Consider the following 26,754-nt stretch of genomic DNA (forward strand, 5'->3'; position numbering starts at 1 on the left):
AAAATCTAAAACGAGGGATTTCAGCTTCAAGAAGGCTATTTTGTCCTGTTTCCGATGTTCTAAGGGGATTAATTTACCATATCGTATAGCCCTGGAAGACTGTGATAATTGAAAACATCCATATTCATTGCATGTTCAAAGGGATCTGTCTGACTTTGTAATGTAAAAAGTGCATTTTTAACCTGAACGGGGACCTGCATCTGCTATTGCTTAATCCTATTAGTCCGACAGTTCCAAAGCTTTAGTGTATAATCATTAGCTCGTGTTAATCCTGAGACATGCCTCCAGCTTCAGCCTGCCAGAAGGAATCCCTGCAGGGAAAATGTGGAGGTGCTGATAGCACAACACCAACTAATCTTATCTTAAATGCTAGCAGCAGCCTCTATCTGTGATAGCCAGGGAATTAAAAACAAATTTTTTATGGGTATTGGATAGCAGGGTGTTCCTAACCACATCCCCCTACCCACCAGCCTCTGTCTCTCAGGTTTTTCCTTGCCCTAGTTTCCCTAGATTCTTTGTTAGGGTGATGCTAGTGATGACAGAACAGGATGAATGGAAACGGGGTGGGTGAAGAAACATTTAAGATACTGTTTCAGCAGTGGAAGCTCCTTGCTAAATCACTTAGGATACTTGCCAGGTCTTCTATCATTTTTATTCCTTGATGTCAGAAAGTTAAGCCAATCCTGTCCTTTGCACTGCTGTGGATTATAAAGTAAGATGACAAAATTTATCTTACAGTCATCACCCCTCCCATGGCATGGCCTCCTGAGAGTCTAAGATCTAGGACCCCAGATACTGATACAAGCTTGCCTAAGTAGAAAGGTAAGCTGCCATAGAGTGGTGAGGCTAGCAGGTGAGGATTTCATGGGTGGGGAAGAAAATGGCCATGGGGGATTTTGAGAGTAGGAGAAAGTGTGGGTTTGCGGATGCTGTAAGAGGTATATAGAAATGTTGTTACTGAGTAGAGTTTAAAGCTGTGTATTTTAGATATAGCTGAAATACAGTTGGGGTAGAACACCCATCAAGGGTACTGTCACTTTGGAAGGGGAGGTTTCTACAGAATGAAAGAGAATATTTAGTCATTTATGTAACCGTTGTTAATTTGACAATCAATATATGCTAATCAGTGGGATTCCAACAGTGAATGTGGCCCCCACCAGTGATTGTGGTCCTCACTCCCATAGAACTTAGAGTGGTGGTCTAGACACAGTTAGTAAACCAATAAACAAAGAAAAAATGGGCACAAAATAAACAATTATACACTATAATAAATTCTAAAGCGTTGTGTTCCATATCCTAAGAGCTCTTTGCCTGGATGTTGTAAATTCAGCTTGGTCATTGGTAAAATGCCTCCAAGGAGGCTTCTTGACAGTGGCATGGTCCTCCTTTTCATATAATTTATCAAAGTTTATTCACCTCCTAAAGAGCCTGGAAATAGCCGGAGGTTACACTCTTTCTTTACCCATCTAAGTTTACCCTTTATTAATTAAAGTTTAGAGGTATTTCTAAATTCATGCATTTTTCCAATGGCATGAATTCTGGCAACATCATGTAGACCTAGTGCAACTGGCAATCAAATAATATGATTTTACTTATGGTGTTTTCTGTTGTGTGGTGGTTCTCATACTATTGGTGGGATGTGAGAGAAACACCTTTTGCTTTAATATTTATATATGTCCTATTATAGATACCTTCTATTTATGACAATGATTTGAAGTTTCTCTTTCAAATTCATTGAGGTAAAGACAGTGAGTGATTTGTCTTAAAAATATTAAGTGAGTTATGAATAGTATAGAAGTTGTAAATGTATGGCAAAAATCTTGAGTCTGGTACTTGGATTTCTTAGTACATGAACAACTACACTGCAAAAATACAATTTTTCTTTTTTGTAAAGTAGTGATGATGCAGGCTTTGTTGTTCCTTAGCTCAGGTAGGTTTGGGTTCTTGTTTCATGACCAGGAAGAAGTGGACACAAGGATGCTCAAAGAGTGAGCAAGATGGGAAGTTTTATTGAGTGATAAAACAGATGTTAGCAGGGAGGGGTATGGGGTTGTCCCTCTCCTGAAGGCAAGGCACAAGAGTTCTCAATATGGCTGAGCCTGGGGCTTTTTATGGGCTCAGAATAGGGAGTGTGTGCTAATTGGTTTCTGAGTATGCAAAAAAGGTCAAAGTGAAGATGCCACTCAAAGGTAAGCGTGACAGTGTAGAAAACCAATTAGGAAAGGGTAAGCGTATGTAAAATCGGTAAAGGATGGAGATCAATCAGAGCAAAGTACACCAAACGAGAAGGTGCGTTCTCAAACTGGTTGGAGGATTTAACATGTAGCTTGGCTTTCAGGCTTTAAACTGTCTTGGCTTGGAGGTGGGGTTTTGCCAGGGATCCGCTCCTATCTGCCTATGCATTTGGCTGCCTCCTGTTGCTGTCAGTAAGGATTGGTAATTCTCCAGTCAAAACTGGGAAAGAAAGAGTTATTGCACTTTCTGCAGACACATACAGCTGTCTTGGTTGAGTAGTTGATCCAACGGGTAATATGCTATTTGTTTGATTAGAGTTACCAGTTGCAATGAACTGAATGTTTGTGTCCCATCAAAATTCATATGTTGAAATCCTAATGCACAATTGATGGTATTAGGAAGGGGGGACTTTGGGAGCTAATTAGGTCATAAGGTTGGAGCTCTCATAAATGAGACCAGTGCCCTTATAAAAGACATCCCACAGAGCTCCCTGGTCCTCTCTTCTTCATGTGAGGACACAGCAAGAAGTTGGCCATCTGCAAACCGGAAAAGGGCCCTCAACAGAACCTAACCATTCTGGCACCCTGACCTTGGACTTCCCAGTTTCCAGAACTTGAAAAATAACTTTTGTGTTGTTTTTAAACCACCCCAGTCTGAAGTGTTTTGTTATAGCAGCCAGAACTGACTAACACATCAGTGTTGAGCTGTGTTGCAAGTAAGCTGCCTTGACAATATCAAAGTTGGTAACAAGAAAGAAGAGATTCTTGGATGTATAAATGGAAGGACAACTGAAAAAACAAGCAGCTTCTTTTTATTTTGGTTAATTTTAATTAATTCATTCATTATTTTTAGTTTCCTTAGCAAATACAATTATATATTAATCACCTTTTTATTATAGTTTCCGAAGGACAAAAAAGTAGGTTTTTCTCTACCTCCTAAATACTGCCTTTCTACTTCTGATACTATTGCTTTGAAGACAACTGCAAACTTATAGCAGAACTCAACACACAGAATGTCTTAGAAGAAATCCACCATATCATTTATTTCTTTGCCTCCAAGAACATGCCAGGAAAATCCCCTGTAATTAGATTTTAGGTGTCACCCAAACAAGAATTGCCAAATTATTAATCTTGATGTTTCACTTTTCACTTCCTCATACATCCTTACTTTGCTGCCCCATTGAAAGGGGCTTCTTAGAGTTTATAAAATTAAAACCCTCTAATTAGATTTACTCAGATGATCAGACAGTGTGCCACTCAGTGAGTTAATACTTATTCAACATGATCCCTGCCATGTGCCTTGCTAGAAACTGAGCATATAAAAATGTGAGACAGAGGCTCTGCCCTCCACGAACTTACTCTTTAATAGAGGAGAGGTAGTATCTACACATCTAGTTTTTATAAAGGGTAGAAAGTGTAAAAATGGGGATTTTGCAGAACTGAATATTGTTGCTAGCTGGAGAGACAAGGAAGTGTTCCATTTCAGTGGTTGCCAGCCCTGATTGCAGATTAGAATCACACGGGAGCACTGTAAAACTATCAGTGTTTGGGTCTCACTCTCAGAGATTCTGACTCAAGTAGTTTAGCTGGAGCTCCATTATCACCATGTTTTAAAAGCTCTCTGTGATTTTAATGTACATCGAGGGATGAAAACCAGTCTTCTAAATACTTATCAATAAGAACTGGATGGTTTTGAGAATTTTTAAGTGTAAGACATCATGTTTTCAATTAAAAAGAAAATGTCTTGATGGAATATCCTACATAGATTTTGTGTATTGTCAGTGTTGATATGGATCAATTTATTTAAAATATTTCATCAAACAAATGTTTTCCTTTGTGAGATTGTTTCACTGTATATTTTAACAAATTATAGTAATACAAGACTTGGTTCCTATAAGGCACTGCATGCAACAATAACATTCATTCGCACATTGAAACAGAAGGTAAAAAATATTGCTTATTTATAATGGATACAGATTTTTGTCTACTTTTGAATGTGAATTGGTAAAGAGGCAAAGTTTTAATATTTCTTCAATACTCTAAAAATTGATCAATATCATTTGAATTCTTTTCAACTCTAATTTTTCTTTTGTATGGAATCCTCTGCTCTTAACACATATCTTAGGCCTAATTTTCATAATGGAAAAGCAACCATAAAGAGTTTTTGAAGAGGAACTGTCCTAAAACTTTTGCATTATAATGGTAGAATATTTCAAAAACCATCCTTAAGCTATGAAATTGGCTTGCTTGCTTTCTGTTGGCCTGATGACTTCTATGAAGAGAAATTTGGATGCTGGGAACAAGTATTGCCAAATGGAGATGCGATGAAAAGGAGCTCTTATTTTCTCCTAAGGGCACCTCATTAAGCAGATAGCTTCCTGAGAATTCAGCCTTTAGCATTCTGGAGAAACTAATGTAATGCTCTTTTTAAAATTGTCTAGTTTATTCTTTGTTATGGATTTTCTTCAACTGTGCAAAACCTGGCTCAATTAAAGACTCTTCTAATTCCAATCCTTTAGTGGAATTAGAAGGGCACTCAAGAAACTACCAAATTTAGGCATGATTGTGCATAAGGCATACAATGCAAGTCTATTGTATTTTCTGAATCATAGGAAATAATCTATGATTAATAAAGGAATAAATGAATGAACAAATAGATGTGAAAGGCACCAGGACCACTATATAGTCACCTTTCCCACAAGTATTTCATTACTTATCCTATTCTCTGTGAAAATAAACAATATCTTCTCAATAGCTCCTCTATGGCTCCCATCTACGGCATAAGCAAAGGGAAGAACTTGCTCCTCTTAATGAGAAAAGGCAGAAAAGCTCTGCTCTGGGGTATCCTAGGGAGTCAATCTAAGTCAAATATTGGGAAGAGTCATATATTTGGCATTTGCGGCAAAGAGAGTATTGCTCACCAAGTTCTATATTAATTGCCCTATATTTCCCAGTGTGTTCGCAATAAGAAAAGGGTCATGGAACTAGTCTTGGTCAGGAAAATGTGAATACATGTGCGTCAGTTGCACAGTGAAGTAGTGAAAAGCCCATGAACAATTTTGTCTCTTTCTCTTCCCCTAACATGGCGACTGAGAAAGCTACTTGTTACGGATAGCCAGCCACAAGAAGGTAGGGCCTCTGTGTGTCAGGGAGACTGGAGCTGAGCCTTTCCCTCTGCTCTTCACCAGCTAACATGGGTCATATAGTGTGCCTGAGAAGTAGTAAACCATTGAGGATTTTGTCTTGTTGCTTCTGCAGCAGAGGTTAGTTATCTTGACAAATACAATTAACTAACACAGTGATCAACTATTAATACAGTATAATCTTCACGGATCTTGGCTCTTCTCTGCATTCAATGATTCTAATTCTGCATATTCTTTTTACTTTTTGGAAGTCGCATAAAATAACAACAACAACAAACTATTGGTAGCTATTCAATCAGTCCCTCTTGAGCCAAGCCTCAGTTTGTTGGGGGAACAACTGCAAGAAGCCTGGGGAGGAGGCCCATCTGCTCTGTACCCAAGGGAGGCATGTTGCCAATGCCCTCCCTGGGCTTGAAGGAAATAATTGGACTCATTATGTTGCTTTTCACTCTTCTTTTCTTTAGTATAAATAACCCTTCGGTTAATTAGACATGGTTTCTAGCCTCGGGAAATTTTTCTGTGTGTGGTTAGTAATGGAGAGAATGGTCATAAACTCAGTAATTAAATTTTCAGTTTTGCAAATGCAAGAGAATGGCAAGGTACCTGTAAGATGTCTTTAAAAATCAATAGTCCTTGTGAAACTAATATCTTATATCAATAATTCTGCAACTATTAGGTCATAATTGAGATGGTTCTGTTAGGGTAACAAAACAGTTCATCTCAGTGCGTGCCTGGCCAAGTGTGCCGTTCATTAACAGACAGAATCACGTAGCGCACTTGCTGCCCAGCCCTGGCTACACATATATCTGGCTTTGTTTTTAAAATGGTGTTGCCTGGGCCTAATCCCAGAGGAATGGAATAAGTATCTCTGAGTCATTCTAATATCCAACTGGGGTTGAGGACCACTGGTGAAGTGAACAAGAAAGGTAATCTAGAGTCAGAATTTGAGTTTTGATACTGTATATTTTAATTAATCATGTAACTTCAGACAAAGCATGTAGTCTCTCTGGACTTCAGTTTTTTTTACCCATACAATAAGTATAGTAACATTCTCCCTGTCTAGTTTCTAGTACAATTTTGATACTAGGAAAAATGTATGTATGGAAGTGCTTTCTAAATTATGAAGAGTGAAAGTATACTATTTTCCTCATTACCATGGACTCATAGTCATGATTCAATTCCATTTCTAATCATCTCATTAAAGTAGTATAAAATAAGTGAATTAGTAAATTACCCACCTGAGTATCTGTGCCCGAGAGAATAAAAAATCCAAATTGAGTGATTTTGCTGGCAGACTTCTCCCTTCCACTCTGATGGCCTCTGTTTGTACAAAGAAGAAGCATTACAACTTTTTGATAAATTACCATTCTTTGGCTCCATTCAGGGCATAGTGAAGATAGTGATATTGTCAGAATTGCTGCTACCTTTGTGAGCTGACTCTTTCCCACTTTTCTCTGGGTATTTACTACTTTAAAGTTCGTACACCTAAACCCAGACCCTGTAAAGGGCAGAGGCAGGATAAGAGTGTAACACAGGGGGCTGCTTTACACTTTGTATTCATATGGGCCTACATTGGATTCTTTTTTTTTTTTTTTTATGTAAGAGATGGAGTCTTACTCTGTTGTGCAGGCTGGAGGGTAGTGGCACAATCATAGTTGACTGTAGACTTCAACTCCTGAGCTCAAGCAATCTTCCCACCTCAGCCTCCTGAGTAGCTGGAACTACAGGTGTGTCCCACTATGCCCAGCTAATTTATTTATTTATTTATTTTTAGAGACAGAATCTGGCTATGTTGCCAGGGCTGGTCTCCAACTTCTCACTTCAAGCAGTCCTCCTGCCTTAGCCTCCCGTAGTGCTGAGATTATAAGCATGAGCCACCATTTCTGGTCTAGATTTGATTCTTAACTTTATTATTGGCTAGTTGTGTAAACCTGGGTAAGTTATGTAACCTTCTGGAGCTTATTAAATTTTTATTAAGCCATTATTATTGCCAGACAATTTGCTTAGAGCAGAGAAGATCTTTTTTTTTTAAGCCCCTCCTCAAAGAGCTCACAGTCCAGAAGGGAAGACCAACAACAAAGGTACCATCATGTTTACCTTCAGTGATGCTTTGTAATTAAACCAGCCCAGTGCCTGGCAGAGAAGCAGTTCAGTACATGGTAATGAATATTGTTGTTATCCATTGTCTTGGGCATGCTGGAGGCACAAGCCATGGGACATGAACTGAAGCCCTCAGCTTAAGCAGATCTGGCAGTGACAGATCTCAGCTTATCTAAACTTTCCTGCCCCTGGCCAAGCTCTGGGCTGAAGGAAAGCAGGAACTTCCTCTGAGTATAAAAAGGCCTTGCAGGGCCTGCCCTTGACCTCAGCCATCCCTGCTGTTGGACTCGTTCTAAAGCCAATCTATGGCTTTGGGTTTTCTCCAGGACTGACAGGGCATGATTCCAGATCACGATTTCAGAACGCATCCTGGCCGGCAGGGAGCTGCCCGAGTTATCCTCAGGAACACCTTGGCCTCCTGAGAATCTGCCCAACCAAAATTCCTGGGAGCAGGGCCAGACTCACTCGGGCGATTTCTGGTCTTGCCGGGGAATCAGTTTTGAGCCAGAACCTATTCCAAGTTGGGAGGTGAGTAGAACTTCGCCCAAATATCAACCAGTTCTCCCAGCCATGGCTGTCTTTTGTAGGTTCGTTATATCAAAATTAATGGAACATATTTTTGAATCACAGAGATTTATCTATGTGGTAAGAAAATTTTAATATCTGACCATTCACTTTAAAGAACATAACCGTTGTTACCTTTTGACATTAATTAATGGTATTCTACCATGTTATCAGGAGACTCTGCCAAGCTAGAGCTTGAATCTGCTCATCTGCTGAAACCTACAAGTGTTTGTAGTTTAAACAAAAGCAAAATCAAAATAAAAAAATTCTCTCCAGTAAAAGAAATACTGAAAAATTGAGTCACAACTTAAAAGCATTTTTATGTTTTCTTTTTCTGTTTTCAAGCCTGACCTCAAACATGCCCATTTACTCATCTAAAGATAATCAGCTATGTCACTATCAGCTCAAAATTGATGCTTTGAAAGATCATTTTTCATTATAGCTAATTAAAAATGCATCAAGGGTCAGCATGCTATTATAGGTTCTGAGCAGTTTAAAAGGGAAGGGCTGGCTGATGGAATCACCTGCCATGACATAGCACCTATTTACTTGTTTCTCATAGAGATATTTTCTGAAAAATACACCAACCTGGGCTATTTAAGGTTGTGACATATAACGGAGGTTCTGTGCCAGACCAAACTTCATTCAGCCTCCTAAACTTTCTCCTAGGCCCATTAGTTCACTTCCTCATAACATGAAATCTTAGCAAAGAACCCTGCTAAGTTAGTTTAGCAAATACACTCCCTGCCAATAGCTGATCATCCTTGATCTCTGATTATCCTTGATATCTGATCAGGTTTCTCATCATCCACCATCCCCCAAGTGATGTCTGAGCACCCTGGCCTGTCTTCAGCAAGAATGTCATTAAGTAGCTTCAGCCAGGATTCCCCCTTACCCTTGAGGATTCTTTTAGCAATTTTCCATCCACTGATGCCATGCTGCTCCTTGGATGTCAATTCCCATTTGCGTATGCTGTATTTGAAGTAGAGCCCAGTCTCTCTCTCCCACTGCAAAATGTCACTGTAGAGGTCTCTACACCTATGCTAATCGTCTAAATAAAGTCTGCCTTACCATACTTTAACAAGCATCATTGAGTAATTTTTTCTTTAAGACATACATGGAGTGAAATCATCTCAATAGCCTGCTTCTACATCGGAAAAGCTGTTAAAGTGTTCGAATCAAAATAGTGGCATTTGGTTGAAGATGTTTTCCTTCTTTCTCTGCTCATTTTTCATCTTCCCGGAGGGTCCTCCTTCTCTCCCTCCCCCACCTCCCCTCCTCTGCTATTCTTTACCCCTCTCACTTGTCTCCACTCACGACAAGAAGGAATGCCTCCACAGGGCCAGTACATCAAGCTGTGACACCAGCAGAGTCTCATTCCCTCTGACAGACGTCAATTTAAAAGGCAAGAGAAGATTTCAAGGCAAGGGTGAGGGAAGTGAATGAAATTAGTCATCATTACCCTGAAGCAACATGGGCTCGCTGTAGCCGTTCCCTCATCAGGCTTCTCATGACTATGCCCCGAGGATCACCCCCATCACTCTAAATAGTCATGACACTGCCAATGTATGGGTTAAAATGATGAGCAGGAGAGACAGGCCGATCCCAAAGTAAACAGACTGAATTAGAGGCATTACAACAGTTAATATGTCAGGTCCCTGTAGGGAGGCCATAGATCCTGTGTGGTCTATTTCCCCTGCATATTGAAATTGATTGTGCCTTGGGCAATGGCAGGACTGATGGGGGAGGGGAGCTGACGATTCATCCTTACCCTCACATGGATCAAAGAAAGCAGACAGTGTTATGTGAAATTATTTGCTCTGAAAGTGCTGGGAATAGAATTTAATAGTGAAAGAAGCCATGAGTGTTAGCCAGTGTCTCCCCAGGCCACACCATCCAAGGAGTATAAATAAGGTCATGCTCTCACCAAAATCATATTTCTCTGGCAAAACTGCAGGAACTATACCCTCCTTTTTCCCCCACCTGGCCAACTGTTTCTCGAAACCTCAAGGGATGCCTCCTGTATTTTTGAACACAGTCCTCTTGGCCCCCACATCTGAGGTTCTCCTCCTCCCCTTCTGCTCACTGTGGTGGTATCTGTCAGGCGAGGCTACCAACTCCTGAGCTAGTTCCTGATGCCAAACACAAAGGACATTGGTCCCACAGTGATGTTGGCACTGACCCTTGCACCTATAATGCCACAGCGTCTCAAGTTAGTGCTCACAGGTCCAGCACCAACACTGTTAATCCAGTTGGTTCCTTCTTAAAGCAAATTCAATGCCACGATAACTTCAATGAAACTGATCTTTGTGTTTCTATTTCCTCATCACTCTTCCAAGCTGTAGTCAAGAATGCTCAGTGACTGTTTCAGACGCTGGTCTGGGTAATTGTTAATGCCCTGGTTCAGGGTCTCCTGAGACAGACTCAGAAGGAGATTTGTGTGCAGGATATGTACTGAGAGTACACTCAAGACTGACAATTGAAAACAACAACGAAAAAGAGAAAGAAAGAAAGCAAGCAAGCAAGCAAGAAAGAAAAAAAGGCAGAGAGAGACAAAGGAAGGAAGGAAGGAAGGAAGGAAGGAAGGGTATGATGGCTCATGCCTATAAGGTAGGAGGATCACTTGAGCCCAGGAATTCAAGACCGGTCTGGGCAACATAGTGAAACTCCTGTCTCTATAAAAAAAAAAAGGTATTTTTTTAAAAAGACTGATGATTGTGTGAGGGGACATAAAGAAGCTGATAAGGTAGAGGGAGAAGATGAATAATCTGTGGGGGAGTAAGGCAGCAGGGGTTGGAGGAGGAAGCAGATTAATTGTGATGAAGTTGTAACAGAGGCCTTTTCCGATTGCATTGGGCAGATCTGGAGCTGGCCTGGCTCCTCAGAGTTGTTTGCCATTGAAGCAAGGAGCTAGAATTTGTACTCCCTCATCATGCAGTTATGAGATGTGGATTGTCTCAGGTAGGAGACATAAACTTGAGTGAGGTGGTTTTCAACTGAAGGCAAGTCCCAAAGGATTCAGATGGGAGTGGTCTGTAGCAAACTCTGTGAAACTGGGGGAATGAGTATCTTGGTCTTCAAGGGGGATCTGGCTGGTACACCCTTGATCTCTCTCCCTCTTCTTTTCCCTATAGACTTTGTTTGTTGACCTTGGCCCAACACTTTTCCTTCTTAGGCTGAATTATTTTTAAAGAAGATCCTTAAACCAAGGCAAGCCCCTTCACCTCACTCCTCTTTGAGCCCTTGGATAAATGATTGCCAATGCTCATAGCTGGACCACTGCCATAAGCACAATCAAAATATGTCTCATTTAAATCCTAGAAATAAAGGCAAGGAGCCTGTATAACACAAAGCATGTGAGACCTGAGTTCCCCTCTGCCTGTCTTAGCTCTTAGGTGACATTGAACAATTACTCCACCCCACCACAGGCCCTGCCTCTTAAATGCAAATTCAGACTAACTAGTTTCTAAGGTCATTTTCCAGTTTTAGATTTCTCCAACCATGTGCTCATGGAGACATAAAATAAGCAAATGGCATGATTTATGTCTTAGAGGATATTTAAGCTGCAAATGAGGCAAAATAAAGCAACTAAGAAAAAACTAAAAAACTAGAATAATGAACCATAGTTAATACACTAAAATTACAAAATATTTGCCAGAGGCAATTGATACACAGGCAATTGATACTAAAGCAAACCATTTTTTTCTGTAAAGGGATAAATAGCCAATATTTTCAACTTTAAAATCATACATGGTCTGTACTGCAATTAATTTTTATTGTTGTAATGTAAAAACAACATACATAAAATGTTAACGAATGAGCATGGCTGTGTTACAATAAAACTTTGTTTACAAAAACAGATGACAAGCTGTGGTTTGCCAGTCTCTTCTGTAGAGTTAAAAAGAGAAAAGAAACCTTAAAGATTAATCCCTTGCAACTCAAAGAGCAGTTCACTGATGCTCAACATTGGCATCATTTAGGAAAGTGTTAGAAATGGAGAGGCTCAGGCAGCACACTCCAGACCAGCTGAATTATAACATGCATTTCAAAAATACCACCAGGTAATTTATATATGCACAGTACAAAGTAAATAGCACAAATCTCAACTTATTTTCTCATTTTTACAGATGAATATACTGAGGCCCAGAGTGATCAGATGACTCATCTGAGGTCACACAGCTAGTTTCAGATCAAATTGAGATTAGAGATCTGATTTGTTTCTTCATTCTACAAATATTTATTGAGCATCTCCTACATGTCAGGCAAAACTACCCACTTTCATGTGTAAATTAGTTCAACCATTGTGAACAGCGATGTGGTGATTCCTCAAAGAGCTAAAAATAGAACTACCACTTGACCCAGCAATCCCATTACTGGGTATATGCCCAAAGGAATATAAATCATTCTATCATGAAGACATATGCAAACATATATTCACTGTGGCACTATTCACAATAGCAAAGACATGGAATCAACCTACATGCCCATCAATGGCAGATTGGATAAAGAAAATGTGGTATGTATACACCATGAAATACTATGCAGCCATAAAAAAGAATGAGTTCTTGTCATTTGCCAGAACATTGATGGAGCTGGTGGCCCTTATTCTTAGCAACCTGATGCTGGAACAAAAACACGAATACTGCATGCTCTCACTTATAAGTGGGGCCTGAATGATGAGAACCCATGGACACAAAGAGGGGAAAAACAGACACTGGGGCCTACTTATGGTACAGGGTGAGAGGAGGAACCAGATAAAAAAAAATAACTATTAGGTACAAGGCTTAGTACCTGGCCAATGAAATAATCTGCACAACAAACTCCCGTGTTGTGAGTTTACCTACATAACAAACCTGTACATGTGTCCCTGAACCTAAGATAAAAGTTAAAGAAAAAAAAAAACAAAACTACCCACCTTCATGAAACTTGTGTTCCTTTAAGAGGGAAACAGAATTAAAAAATTGGCAAATTAAAAATTAATAAATGTTTTTGGGGAATAATAAATCAAGGATAGAGAATAGGGAATATAGGGAGGTGCACACTACAATTTTATACAAACTGGCCAAGGGAGACCTCATTGAGAAGGCGAGGTTAGCAGACAAAGGAGTACATAAACATGTTGAACTTTCTGTCTTATGAAAGTGATATGAATATTGATGTAATAAATCAATTAGAAAAGTAAATATGAGTTTGAGTCTTAGTCTACAGGGAGCAGACATGGGAACAAAAACAGAATGCATAATTTTTACACAAGCCAAAGGAAACTCAGTCTATCCAATGGGCATTAAGAATTGGGGTGGGAAAGAGAATAAAACTGAAGGAACGAATAATAAATAGATGTGGAAAATGTAAAAAATCTCGGATTGCATAAATTATACAATTCAACAATACGTGTCTCAGGAAACATGCTTAAAACCAAGACAAAAGGAATATTTGTGGCTAAAAGAGAGAATAAAAATATATTGGTGTGGGAATCATAATATCTGATAATATATAACTAAGGTAAACAATGTATTAAGAGCGAAAAAAACCCTTTGTATATTGATAAAAGAAATCATGTTGATAGTAAATTCTATGCCCTCAAAAATAAAGCCTAGAAGTATAATTAAAATAACCGACAGTACTCTAGAGAAAAATAGCTAACACATCCTTCTTAAAAACAGATTACAGAAACAGACAAAAATAGATATCAAATACTTGAACAATTTGAGGTTTAAACTGTATCAAAGGTTTAAGCTATATTAAACCTATATTATTGCACATATATTTTGTGCATATGTGTCATCTAACTCCATAATTCGTAAACAGAAAATGTACAATCTTGGGAAATTTTATAAAATTTGACTGTTAAGCCGTAAGTGAATGTACAACCAATCTAAAATCATTGATATTATTCAGATTATTTTACATAATGTAGTAAAGTTGGAAAACAAAATGGAAACCAATCTTTATTTGTAAGCTAAGTAAAAAGTAGTAAATAACCACTGTGTTGAAGAAATAAACATATAATACTTAGAAAAGAATGATAATGGGTGGGGTAGGTAGAGATCTATAATGGCCCCTAAGATTCCTACCCCTGGTGTACACTGACCTTCTTCCAGTTAGTCCATCAAAGACAAATCTAGTTGGGGCTGTGAAGGGAATTGCAGATGTAATTAAGAGTTTAAATTATCTGACTTGGAGGTAGACAGATTATTCTTGGTAGGGCTAATCCAGTGTGGCCTTAATGGAAACTGGGCTCTTCTTGGTGAAAGAGATTTAAACAACAAGAAGGAATATATGCAAGGGCTTTTTGTTGTTGTTGCTGACTGTGAAGATGGAGAGGGCCAAGAGGAAAACAACGTGAGTGGTCTCTGGACGCTGAAATTAACCACTGGTTAAGAGCCAGCCAGGAAATGGGCACCTCAGGCCTACAACCACAAGGAACTGAATTTGCCACAACCATGAGAATTTGGAGATGATCCAGAGCCCCCAGTGAGAACACACCCTGGCTAATACCTTATTTTAGACTAGCCAGATCCTGAGCAGAGAATCTAGCCCACTGTACCTCAAATTCTGCCCTAGAGAACTGTGAGATATTAAAGGAGCCTAGAGTCTTTTATATTGAGAGATTTGGGAGAATTTTACCATAAATTTATTTCTCTCTCTCTCTTTTTTTTTTTTTTTTTTTTTTTTTGAGGAGACTGAGTTTCGCTCTTGTTGCCCAGGCTGGAGTGCAATGGCGCAATCTCAGCTTACCCCAACCTCCACCTCCTGGGTTCAAGTGATTCTCCTACCTCAGCCTCCCAAGTAACTGGAAGTACAGGATGCACTAAGACACCTGGATAATTTTTTGTATTTTTAGTAGAGACAGGGTTTCTCCATGTTGGTCAGGCTGGTTTCGAACTCCCGACCTCAGGTGATCTGCCCTCCTAGGCCTCCCAAAGTGCTGGGATTACAGGCGTTAGCCACTGTGCCTGGCCATTTCTTAAATAGATATGAAATGATTCAGGTTATCTATTTTTTTAAATGAAATTTTCTAATTTGTGTTTTTGTCCTCTATTTTTTCTGACAGATTAATGATAGCTATTTTCAAGTGCATGTTTTATAACTCCATTGTCTGACTACCCTATGTGTCTGTTTTATTTCCTGATTTTTTTCCTTTGATTTTAGTTACTTCTTTTTGTATGTCTGGTTGTTCTTTAAATTTGCTTATTTATTATTGATTGGTTGATTGATTTATGTCTCCAGAATACCCTATTTTTGTTTAATCAGGATGCTGAAGCTTGCATATGAAAAACCTCAGAAATCATTTGGGGCTCAGGATGATGTTTTCTTCCTCTAATGAGGTTTCACTTTATTTCTGACTGGCAGTTATTCTAGGGACGCTAAGAATCTCAGGTCATCTAAATCCCAAAGGGTTTAAAATTATTTGAACCTAGACTTTGTTTCCTGTTTGGCCTGGTCTGCTTCTGGTTCAATGTTACCCTCAGAACCACCCAAAGGCATGAGTTTTTACAAGGACCCTCTGCCTAGGCAGGACCTGAGCTTCATTTTGGGCTCAGACCTATGAGTCTATTGGAAGCTGTGCTTGCCTTCTCCACCTTACAGCCACTGCTTTTAGAAGTGGCAATCATCTTGAGAGAAGCTGCCCCAAATGCTTATTGCTGTGCTGTTATCAAGCCATAGAGTAATGTTCCATAATATTGATTCACCATCACTTGATATTAACATCTTGAAGAAAATTGAGGTTACTTGTAACTTTTCAAATATGCAGAAATCATGTATCTTTCAGAGGGAGTTTTTTCTTAGACATTTGACATTTTTGTTTTACTATCTCACAGTATGCAGTGTTGTCAAGGAGAAGCCTGATGTGAAAATGCTTCTTTCTGTTTTGTAGGGAAGCTACAAAAGTGATTTCTTTCTAGAATATTTTAGGAGTGGTATTCTTTTTAGTCTTTGCTTGTAGAAGAATCACACCTTGGTATATTTAGCTATGACATTTTACTCATTCTCCAGGTTAGTAAGTTTGGGTCTTTTCAATATATTTCTTCTGCTCTGTAAACATTTTCTATTTCATTGATTATGTGTTTTTCTCTATTCTCTAGGTTTCCTTTTCCTGATGCTCCTATTAAATGGATTTTGGGTATACTGGATCTATTCTCTGCAACTATTTATTTCATTGTACTTTCCATTTTTTTTTCCTTTCACACTGTTCCGTGAAATTATTTGCATGATCATCTAGCTCATTAATTTACTCTTTGGCCTAGTTCATTTTGTCATTCAACTCACCTTTTGAATGTATAGTATTTTTATTTCCAAAATCTTCATATTTTTCCATAAAATGCTCTTTTATAGATATGATAAACATATTCATATAATTTCATTAGAATTTAGTCTACTTGCTCCATTAAATATTTTTTCACATTAGTTTTGTACTTTTTGAATGTGGGTTCTTTCTTTTGTGGTTTTGGTTTTCCTCAGATATTTGTTGATTCTTAGATATAATTCAAGCTTTAAACCATATTTATTTTAAAGTTCCAGACAGTTGAAATGGTGGTGATGCATGCACATGTTTATCACAGCACTATTACCTGTTTGTGGTTGCATGTTGTGATTGTAGAACCTGGTCTTTGGAGAGATAGAAATACTGTAGAATATAGTATGCTGCGGCCTGCTTTGCAATTTTGAAGGTACCCTCTCCATCTCTCACTGGATCTTTATATATCTGGAATTCTCTGGCTTTATTGCTCCATTCACTGACACATCTGGGAGGAAACTTAGTTACTTTGTCCTCTCAAAACATTTGTACAAAGAAAGTAATAGCTCCAGTTGATAACTACCTAAGGCCTCATAATCATTACCTGTATCCTTTGGCTTTGAACATTCCCCTAAAACAGCGGTCCCCCAGTTTCGTGGAAGGCAATTTTTCCACAGACCAGGGTGCTGGTGGTGGAGGGGGCGGGTTGGGGATTAGATAGTTTTGGGATGAAACTGTTCCACCTCAGATCATCAGGCATTAGATTCTCATAAGGAGTGCCACCTAGATCCCTTGCATGCACAGTTCACAATAATGTTCCTGCTCCTGTGAGAATCTAATAACACTGATGATCTGATGGGAGGCAGAGCTCAGGCAGTAATGCCAGTGACGGGGAGCAGCTGTAAATACAGATGCAGCGTTGCTGTGCGGCCCAGTTCCTAACAGGCCGGGGACCTGTACCAGTCCGCAGTCCATGGGTTGGGGACCCCTGCCCCAAACCACTCTGATTTCAGTACCATTTCTTTACTTTGTATATTTTCATTACAATTTGATGTAGCCTTCGGTTCCCATTTCATTCCTATCAGCTTTCTATTCTTCAGAAATTCATCAAACTTTTGCATTTATCAGAGACAATGTTTTTTATTTTCCAGTAACATTATAAAATCTTTTAAAACAGTTTATGTTTCATTTCTAAGGATTTTAGACTGGGGTGAAAGTGGTTGCTTATGCTCAGTCCACACCATAGTTTTTCAATGAAAATCGTAATGTTGCAGCAGCATAAATTGTAGAGAAGAAAGGCTCAGGAGAAGTTTACGCAGAACACATAATGATGGTGTATGTCTACTGTGGGGTAAAAGGATGAGGATACGAGGGTAAGCATGAAATTTCCAGAGACTGACTTTTATTCCAAGTTGAGTATGATTAAATATTTTGTCCTTGGTTAGCCAAAACAGAGAGAGAGCAGTATAGTAAAGACTGAGCTAGAACTCAAATCAGAGAAATGCCTCAGAATGAGTCAGGGCACATCTCACACAAATCCTCTTTCAAAAACACAGGACACAGGTGAGTATTTGATGACAGAAAGAAGTCTGAAGGCAAAAACCATGTTGAAGTGCAGGATTGGGTTGATTTCAGTATAGTGTTTATTGACAGTGATTGACATTTCATTGCAGCCATCACTGAAAGAGACTGCAATTACCTCTGAACTAAAGTACAGACCAGTGATTTTTCTATGGCATGTAAATAATAATGATCATTATATTTCTTGAACTCTCCCAACGTATAATAATAAAATAAAATTTTAACACATTTAAAATCAGGCATTTTAAAAATTGTATGCTATTTATAAAAGCCTATTACTAAAGATGCACACAGAGGCATTGCACAATGTGGAGGCAACACATTGAGGTCAACTCAACCATCTCTATGCCTTTAAATTTGAAACCAAATATTAAGAGTAGTAGACTGTAGGTGGAGGGATCTGGAAACTTATTAGGCTGACATCACTAGCATTTTATTTTATTTTTATTTATCTTTAGAATCGGGGGTATATGTGTAAGTTTGTTGCTTGGTGCTGAGGTTTAGGTTTCTATTGGACCCATCACCCAGATAGTGAACATAATACCCAATAGGTAGTTTTTCAACTCTTGTTTCCCTCCCTTTCTCCCAGCTTTTGGAGTCCCCAGTGTGTATTGTTCCAATCTGTATGTCCATCTATAGCTAACATTTAGCTCCCATTTATAAGTGAGAACATGCAGCATTTGGTTTTCTGTTTCTGTGTTAAATTTAACCAAGATTAAGATAATGGCCACCAACTGTAGCCACATTGCTGCAAAGGACATGATTTCACTCTTTCTTATGGCTGCAAGTATTCCATGGTGTATACATAACACCACTGATGGGCACCTAGGTTGATGCCATGTCTTTGCTATTATGAATAGCGCTATGATAAACATGTGCATGCATCACCAGGATTTTAAATGTCTGGAACTTTAAAATAAATACGGTTTAAGGCTTGAATTATATCTTTCTTGATCACCAAACATGACTGCATGTTAGAATAATTTAAAAAAATCTCTGGGTGATATGGTTTGGCTGTGTCCTCACCCAAATCTCATCTTGAAGTTTAGCTCCCACAATTCCCACATGTTGTGGGAGGCACCTGGTGGGAAGTAACTGAATCATGGGGGCAGGTCTTTCTCATGCTTTTCTCATGATAGTGAGTAAGTCTCATGAAATCTGATGGTTTTACAAGGGGGAGTTCCCCTACACAAGTTCTTGCCTGCCACTATCCATCTTAAGACGTGACTTTGTTCCTCCTTGCCTTCCACCATGATTTTGAGGCCTCCCCAGGCATATGTAACTGTGAGTCCATTAAACCTCTTCTTTATTAATTACCCAGTCTCGGGTATGTCTTTAACAGCAGCTTGAAAATGGACTAATACACTGGGTTTTACTCAGATTTTGTTTCAGTTGGTTTTTAGGGTGCCTTGGGAATTAACAGTGTTAAAAATATCCTAGATTATATACGACATGCAGCAAAGTAGTAGAATCACTGATTTAGAAAACCGAATTCTTCATGGCTCTTTCACTGTACAAATATGCACCTTATATATTTACATGTTCTCTGTCTCTCTCTCTCTCTTTTTTTTTTTTTTTTTTACTAAAAGGTCTAGAATTTCTCTCAAAATGCTCCCAGATCTCAATTTTAGGTAAACATGGGCATAAAAATGAACTCTAGCAGGAAATCAACCTATCTCCATAGAACCTAAGTGGCTTTTTTCCTTCCAACAAATGTTAGAAACACCACCCAACACAGAAAAAAAGGAAAAAAAGAATAACTTTCATTGTCAAAAACAGGAAACATCTGAACTGTAACAAATCCTTTGATGAAAATTTGCAAAACTAACTCATTCTAAAAGACAACGTAAAAGAAACCCCCCATTTTCCACACATGATCATCGACAGAATTCATTGCTATTCTCTAACTAGGCACTATGAATCACCTACGAACTTTCATAGCATGATTTATATTTATTACTGGAGTATCCAAATTTGTCTTCAGTCTTGATATTCATTTTCCACTCATTTTTAAACTTGAAACAGACCAGAAGCATCTCACGTTTTTTTTTTAAACCAAGTGAATGAATGCCAGTATGGAAAAATATGTGTCTTTAAATGCTGTGGTCTCATAAAATCTGTAACAAAAAAGCCCTAGCTGCTCAATTTCACCACTTAACTCCTGTGATTAAAATCTTTCAAAGGCTTCTTATTTTTCTTAGGATAAAATACAAAATAGAATATACTAGTTATTTTCTGCTCACCAATCTTCCTCCCCTTCCTTTCTCTGCTCTGCTCTATGTTCAAAGAAAGGCGCTGGCCGGGAGACATTGGCAGGGTGGAAGGAGAGGGTTGAGAGGTGTTTCTGTCTCGCTGCCTCTCTGTTTCTGTGTTGCTTCTCTGCCAGCAAGGTGGGCAGCCTTCCCTCTACAGGTCCTGCTACCACTGTACTCTAATAGCCCTATTCCCCTCTCCTTCCTCCTAGGGGCGAGGGTAGGAGGTGATGACAGCTCCCTGATGTTGTGATTCTCTAGGTGCCTGGGTTCCAACCCTTGTTTGCCCCCTAAATACTGCCTACTCATGTGTAAGTATCACTTTTATTAAAGTATCTTTATGAAACCATTTGAGTGATTTCTGTTTCTTCCTAGGACCTTGACCAAGAGGCTGAGGTTGTGAAGCCCTTTATGAACTAACTTCCCGCCTGCCCTGCCCACATTTCACCTACATTCCAGCCATGATTTCTCCCACTCAAGGTCATGTGCTGCTGCCTTTGCTTAGACTGCTCTTCCTTACACTACTACCTGGCTAAGTAAGAGTCTCCGTGTATTTGAAATGATTTGTAGATCAGTACCAAGAAGTTACCAGCAAATGTTTGACAACTAGTAAATACTTTGTGGTTGAGGATAGTACTCATGCAAATGCTTCATCATCAATTTAGTCCAGAGAAAGAGCTATTGACAATTCAGATGAATTTGCTTCTTTATAAAATTTTTTTCACTATTTGGTTTATTGGACATACTTATAGCTTATCAGACATACTCACAAAAATTATTTTAACCTGGTGGAAGATCAGTTAAGTCTGACCACAAGACTTTTCTAGAATGTACTAGATAAATTTCATTCTTTTGAAATTTTATAGGAAGGTCAGGGATGGTGGCTTCGATCTCAGCATTTCGGGACGCTGAGGCAGGGGGATCACTTGAGGCTTGGTGTTTGAGACAAACCCAGGCAATATAGCAACACTCCGTCTCTACAAAAAGATTTTTTAAAAATTAGCCAGGCATGGTAGCACAGGCATGTAGTCCCAGCTACTCAGGAAGCTGAGGCAGGAAGCTCACTTGAGCCTAGGAGTTCGAGGCTCTGTTGAGCTGTGATCGTGCCACTGCACCCCAGCCTCAGTGACAGAGTGATACTGTGTCAAAAAAAAATAATAATAATGAAATTTTATAAGAAATACAGAAGAGGCTTAAGGAGGAGAATGTAAGTTTGTTCCTGTATGATATTGTTCAGTATATACAAGTACAGTGAGAAAATGAGAAGTAAAAGAAATTGAATGGTCTAGTGTATTAACTGTTGTTATGAGTTGGCTTTAACCTGCTTGGGTCTGAAGAAAACCTTATGGATCAGGAACAGAAATTATTTAAACTATTGATGATCATCATAAACTAGGATATCACCAGCTGTAACTTTTTAACTTGGCGACACTTCAATTTGATCTCAGTGAGCATTATGAGTGTTTGTGAAGGTCACTTCTACTGACCTCATGTTTGGAGTAAAAGCCCTGTCTGTTTTTGTTTTTGTTTTTTTCTTGAGATGGAGTCTCACTCTGTAGCCCAAGCTGGAGTGCAGCGGTGTGATCTCGGCTCACTGCAACCTCTGCCTCCGGGGTTCAAGTGATTCTCGTGCCTCAGCCTCCCGTGAAGCTGGGACTACAGTTGCGCTCTACCAGCCTGGCTAATTTTTTGTATTTTAGTAGAGATGGGCTTTCACCATGTTGCCCAGGATGGTCTCGAACTCCTGAGCTCAGGCTATCTGCCCGCCTCGGCCTCACAAAGTGCTGGGATTACAGGCGTGAGCCACCACACCTGACCAAGACCTGTCTTTTTTTTATGTTTGCATAGAATGTCATATCTTTCTAAGCTCCTTCACATGTCTTGTTTCTTCTTGACCCAGTGAGGTAAATAGAAGCCCAGAATGTTAAATACTTTGGTGAAGGCCACAGAGATGGAAGGGGGTAGAGTTTTAAAATCACCTCCTGGTCTTCTGTCATAAAGTCTGGTCTTTCTTCCACTGCTTCATGTTGCTGCTGCGTATATCCCTGATTATAAAAAAATGGACACTCATCTTTCCCTGTGCTTCTGAGAGGAGACTGATTTAAAAAAGTTAAGGACAAGGAACATTATAGTTGAGCCAATGCTAAGAAAGATGTCTTTTTTTAAAAGTGGCAATCATTAATATCTGGTAAATAGAAGATATTCTATAAATATTAGTTGCTCTTCCTCATGAAAAGAACTCTGAAAAAAATGTTCCTCTGGAAATAAACAAATTAATAATTGGGATCATTGTGTCTTGGCAAAAGTTTGTCACTGGTGTATGAACAAGGAGCAAAAGTTGCCACTGTTCCAGAATAGACTTCAGCTACGCCTGCCCATGGATATGATGTCTTTCCTGAATTAGAACTTAAAGAAATTTGATCATTAATTTTAAGGTCATTGATTTAAAGAGAATCTGGCCACAGATTGTCTGCTTAATGAAGGCCGTTAGGCCAGGCGCGGTGGCTCATGCCTGTAATCCTAGCACTTTGGGAGGCCGAGGAGGGCGGATCAGTTGAGGTCAGGAGTTCGAGACCAGCCTGGTCAACATGGTGAAACCCTGTCTCTACTAAAAATACAAAAATTAGCCGGGCGTGGTGGTGCTCACCTGTAATCCCAGCTACTTGGAGGCTGAGGCAGGAGAATCGCTTGAATCTGGGAGGCGGAGGCTACAGTGAGCTGAGATCCTGCCACTGCATTCCAACTTGGGTGACAACAGCAAGACTCCATCTCAAAAAATAAATAAATAAATAAAATAAAATGAAGGCCATCAAGCGCATTACGAACACAATTTAACACAGCAAATATATCTGTATGTCATTGCAGCAATCAGCTCCCCATGTGGTCTGCAGAAAACCAGGTCAGAGCAGGACACAGGTGGTTGGGCCCTTTGCCTATGGCTGATTTGGTGGCCAATTCAATAAACTGATTGAATCTCCTTTGTATAGAAATATCACCTCCCATTTCAAGAGCAATCATTAGCAATAACAGAATAAGATTAGCAGGTCTTGGCCAGGCCCTTTTTCTACCTGGGTAAACTGATGTACTCATGAGGCAAATGGATGAGTGAAGGGTACCTTTTTTACTGGATCATGGCTCAAAGGTGGTCCTCCAATTTAGCCCCTTACTTTTATAATGGGATCAGGTGCTGTGTTTAAAACTCAGCAACTAGTGGTTCAATGAGAAAAGAATATTTTAAGTGTAGGATGTTGAATTTCCCCAGTTCTCCATCTTCAGCCAATTGAGACATTTAGTTCATTCAGTTTCTTGAAGAATTGGAGGAAAAGAATAAGAGGATGGGGAAGAGGGAAAATCCTCTTGGATAAAAAAGCCAAACATCAGGTGACATCTCTGGCACTAACGTTTAGTAACTGATAATTGCTGTAACTAGGGCCATTGAGCTTTACAAATATTATCTAGTAAATTTTAATTAGCACCCGGGGGATTGAAGAGTTTCGGAATAAGCTCTTGGGAGAAGATTATCCCGCTAGTGGTGATGTGTGCTGAGTTATTTTAGATCAGCTGGCCTGTCAGAGCAGATCAGTGTCACTGCACCACTTATCTGGAGGAAAATGCACCTGCTTCTACATGGAAATAAGGTGCATTATCTGCCAATTTGTGCTGCTTATTTCTACTGCTCCCCAGATTTGACGAGTGGGGAGTGCAAGGGCTAAATCGGGAGGCTGTGGAGAAGAAAGGAAGGAGAGTTTTGCTGTCCTTCAAGGACACACACTGTTACAGGCTCCGGGTGGCTCCCTCTTCTGCTTTTGATTGGGTTTGAGACCTCTCTTGGAGCTGTATCAAAATGAGAGGCATTTTGCTGCGAAAACTGATAATGCTATTTTGCAATAAGATTATCAGTTTCTTATTTTTTTTTTGTATGGAGAATTTTTGACTAATCCAAAGGACAGGGTGACCAATTAGGTGTGGTGGGACACTGATCTCTGACAAGAAATCTATTAAAGCATAAATGAAAACATTGACTGGAAATGTTTAGAAACAAATAATATGTACAATTATAAAATGTACAATTCATTGATGTTTTTAATTGCACAGTACAGGAAACACCTCCTCATTGTTAAAGAGTCAATGAATGTAGAAGTACTTAGCTAATAGTTATAAACAAACAACTTAGCAAGCACTATGAGAAGCAAGTTATGTATGCTACTTCTATTGTTCCCACTTATAGATAGGGAAAATGAACTTACAGGAATTAAGCATCCTGCTTCAGGTCATTCAGGTATTATATGGCAGTGCCTGGATCTGACCTAAAGCAATTTAACCCAAGATACCATGCTTTCAATAGTTCTGAGACATACACAATTACATGCACATGTATACATACTTGTAAGACACACATGCAGTATAAACATGTCCCAATACGCATGTATACACACATGCATGCACATTTATATCAGCTTAGTGTATACATGTACTCTCTTATTTCTATCTTACTGATTTAAGTATTTTAACATTGAATTGAAAAACTGTAATAAATATGTTAAGGTGTACTTCAAGAAAAGCCTAGCATTAACCATCAGAGAAATGCAAATAGAAACCAAAACGAGATACCATTTCAAACCCATTAAAATGGTGTATTAGTCAAGGTTCTGCATAATAAAAAAGACAGATAATAACAAACATTGGTGATGATGTGGAGAAACTGGAGCCCTCATACACTGCTGGTAGAAATACAAAATGGTGCCTCCACTTTGGGAAACAGTTTTTAAAAAAGGTTAAACGTGAAGTTACCACATGACTCAGCAATTTTACACCGAGGTATATATCAAAGTGAAATAAAAACGTATGTCTACACAAAAATTTATGTAAGAATATTCATAGCAGCATTTTTTCTGGTATCCAAAATGTAGAAAAAATAAAAATTACCATCAGTTCGTGAATGGATAAACAAAATGGGCATAATAAAATATTATTCAGCCACAAAAATAAATGAAGTGCTGACATGTGCTATGACACGGATGAATGTTGAAAACATGCTGAATGAAAGAAATAGTCAAAAAGACCAGATGTTGTAGGATTATTTTATATAAAATGTCCAGATTAGGCATATCTATGGTGCCAGAGAGCAGATTGCCTAAGGCTGAAGAGATGGGGGAATTGGAATCTGATGGGTAAATGATGCAGGGTTTGTATTGAGGGTGGTGAAAATATTCCAAAATTGATTGTGGTGATGGTTGCACAGTTCTGTGAATATACTACAAGTTGTTGAGTTGCCTTGTATAATTTAAGTTGGTGAATTGTATAATATGTGAATTACATCTTTAAAAGCTGTTTAAAAAAAAGAGAAACCTACATGCATGTTGTGACTGAATGTTTTAGTTGGATGACATCGGTATGATGAGTTACATTTCCAACTCCCCGTTTCCCCGTTTACAAAATACGACAAATCAGATCTCCAATCCAGAGTGGTGAGAATTAAAGATAATACTTGCAACAGTTTTTATGAATATTGGATTCCATTTTGTTGCCAAAGAAGAACCAGATGCAGTGAAAGCAGAAAGTGAAGGAGAGTTAGCACTGAGAAGGTAATAGACAGAGAGACTCAGAAAGGGCGAGTGGGCAAAGGAGAGAAAAGTCACATGGACATTTAGAGAGTTCAGAGATGAGGTGTGATGTGAAATAACCTGAACACAGAAAGCCAGTGGAAGAGCATTCTCTGAAGGAGGGCTGAGGAAACCTCCCTGTCACATGCTGCTATGTACTTTGTCTATGGACAGCCATGTTTTACTGCTGAATAGAATGTAGGAATTAGCTGATCGGCCACCATTTCGCTCTTCTTTATTCTTGAGGCTCTAACACTCTAGGTTTTCATCCTTCCCTCCTTCCACTCCCATTTCCACCATGCCCAAGGTACACTTGTTACAACGTGATTCTCTTCTGGGGGCCATGAGCCAGACACTTGAGCCCTGAAGAGGGAATAACCACACAGTCTATACAAGATAAAAGTAAGTGGCCTACAAAACAGGTGTGAGAACAGATAAAATGAAACCAAGGGCTAGACTAGGGCCAGTCGGGAATTCGTCACTTCTCAGCTTCACTCATAATCCCATCATTTTCTTTCCTCTCACACAGAAGTGGAATATTAGTGGCCAACACTCAGCAGGCTTGGTTAAGTTGGTTTCGGGATGCAAAACAGAACAGTGATCAGAAAATAGACTCAGCAATCCAATTTGTGTGATCTTTGGAAAACTATTTAGCCTTCTCTGAACCTATTTCCTCAAGGCCTATCATGGCTATTTTACAGGCTTGTTGTAATTTTAAAGGGTAAAGATGTATATTGGCAGCCTAGTCCCTGATCATAGTCATTTCTTAAATGCTTATTTTGGTTTAACTTTTATTTTTTACTGGTTTATCATCCCTGCACATTTAGAATTTACATTTTATCAAACATGAATCATATAACTTATGCATCAAAAAAGGCAAGAATGAAGTAATTCATTCAAATCAAGACTAAACTTGAATAGGCCAGGCACAGTGGCTCACGCCTGTAATCTCAGCACTTTGAGAAGCCAAGGCAGGCAGACCACCTGAGGTCAGGAGTTCAAGACCAGCCTGGCCAACATAATGAAACCTTGTCTCTA

This window comes from Gorilla gorilla, chromosome 13 (genome assembly GCF_029281585.2).
Source record: "Gorilla gorilla gorilla isolate KB3781 chromosome 13, NHGRI_mGorGor1-v2.1_pri, whole genome shotgun sequence".
Taxonomy (NCBI): Eukaryota; Metazoa; Chordata; class Mammalia; order Primates; family Hominidae; genus Gorilla; species Gorilla gorilla.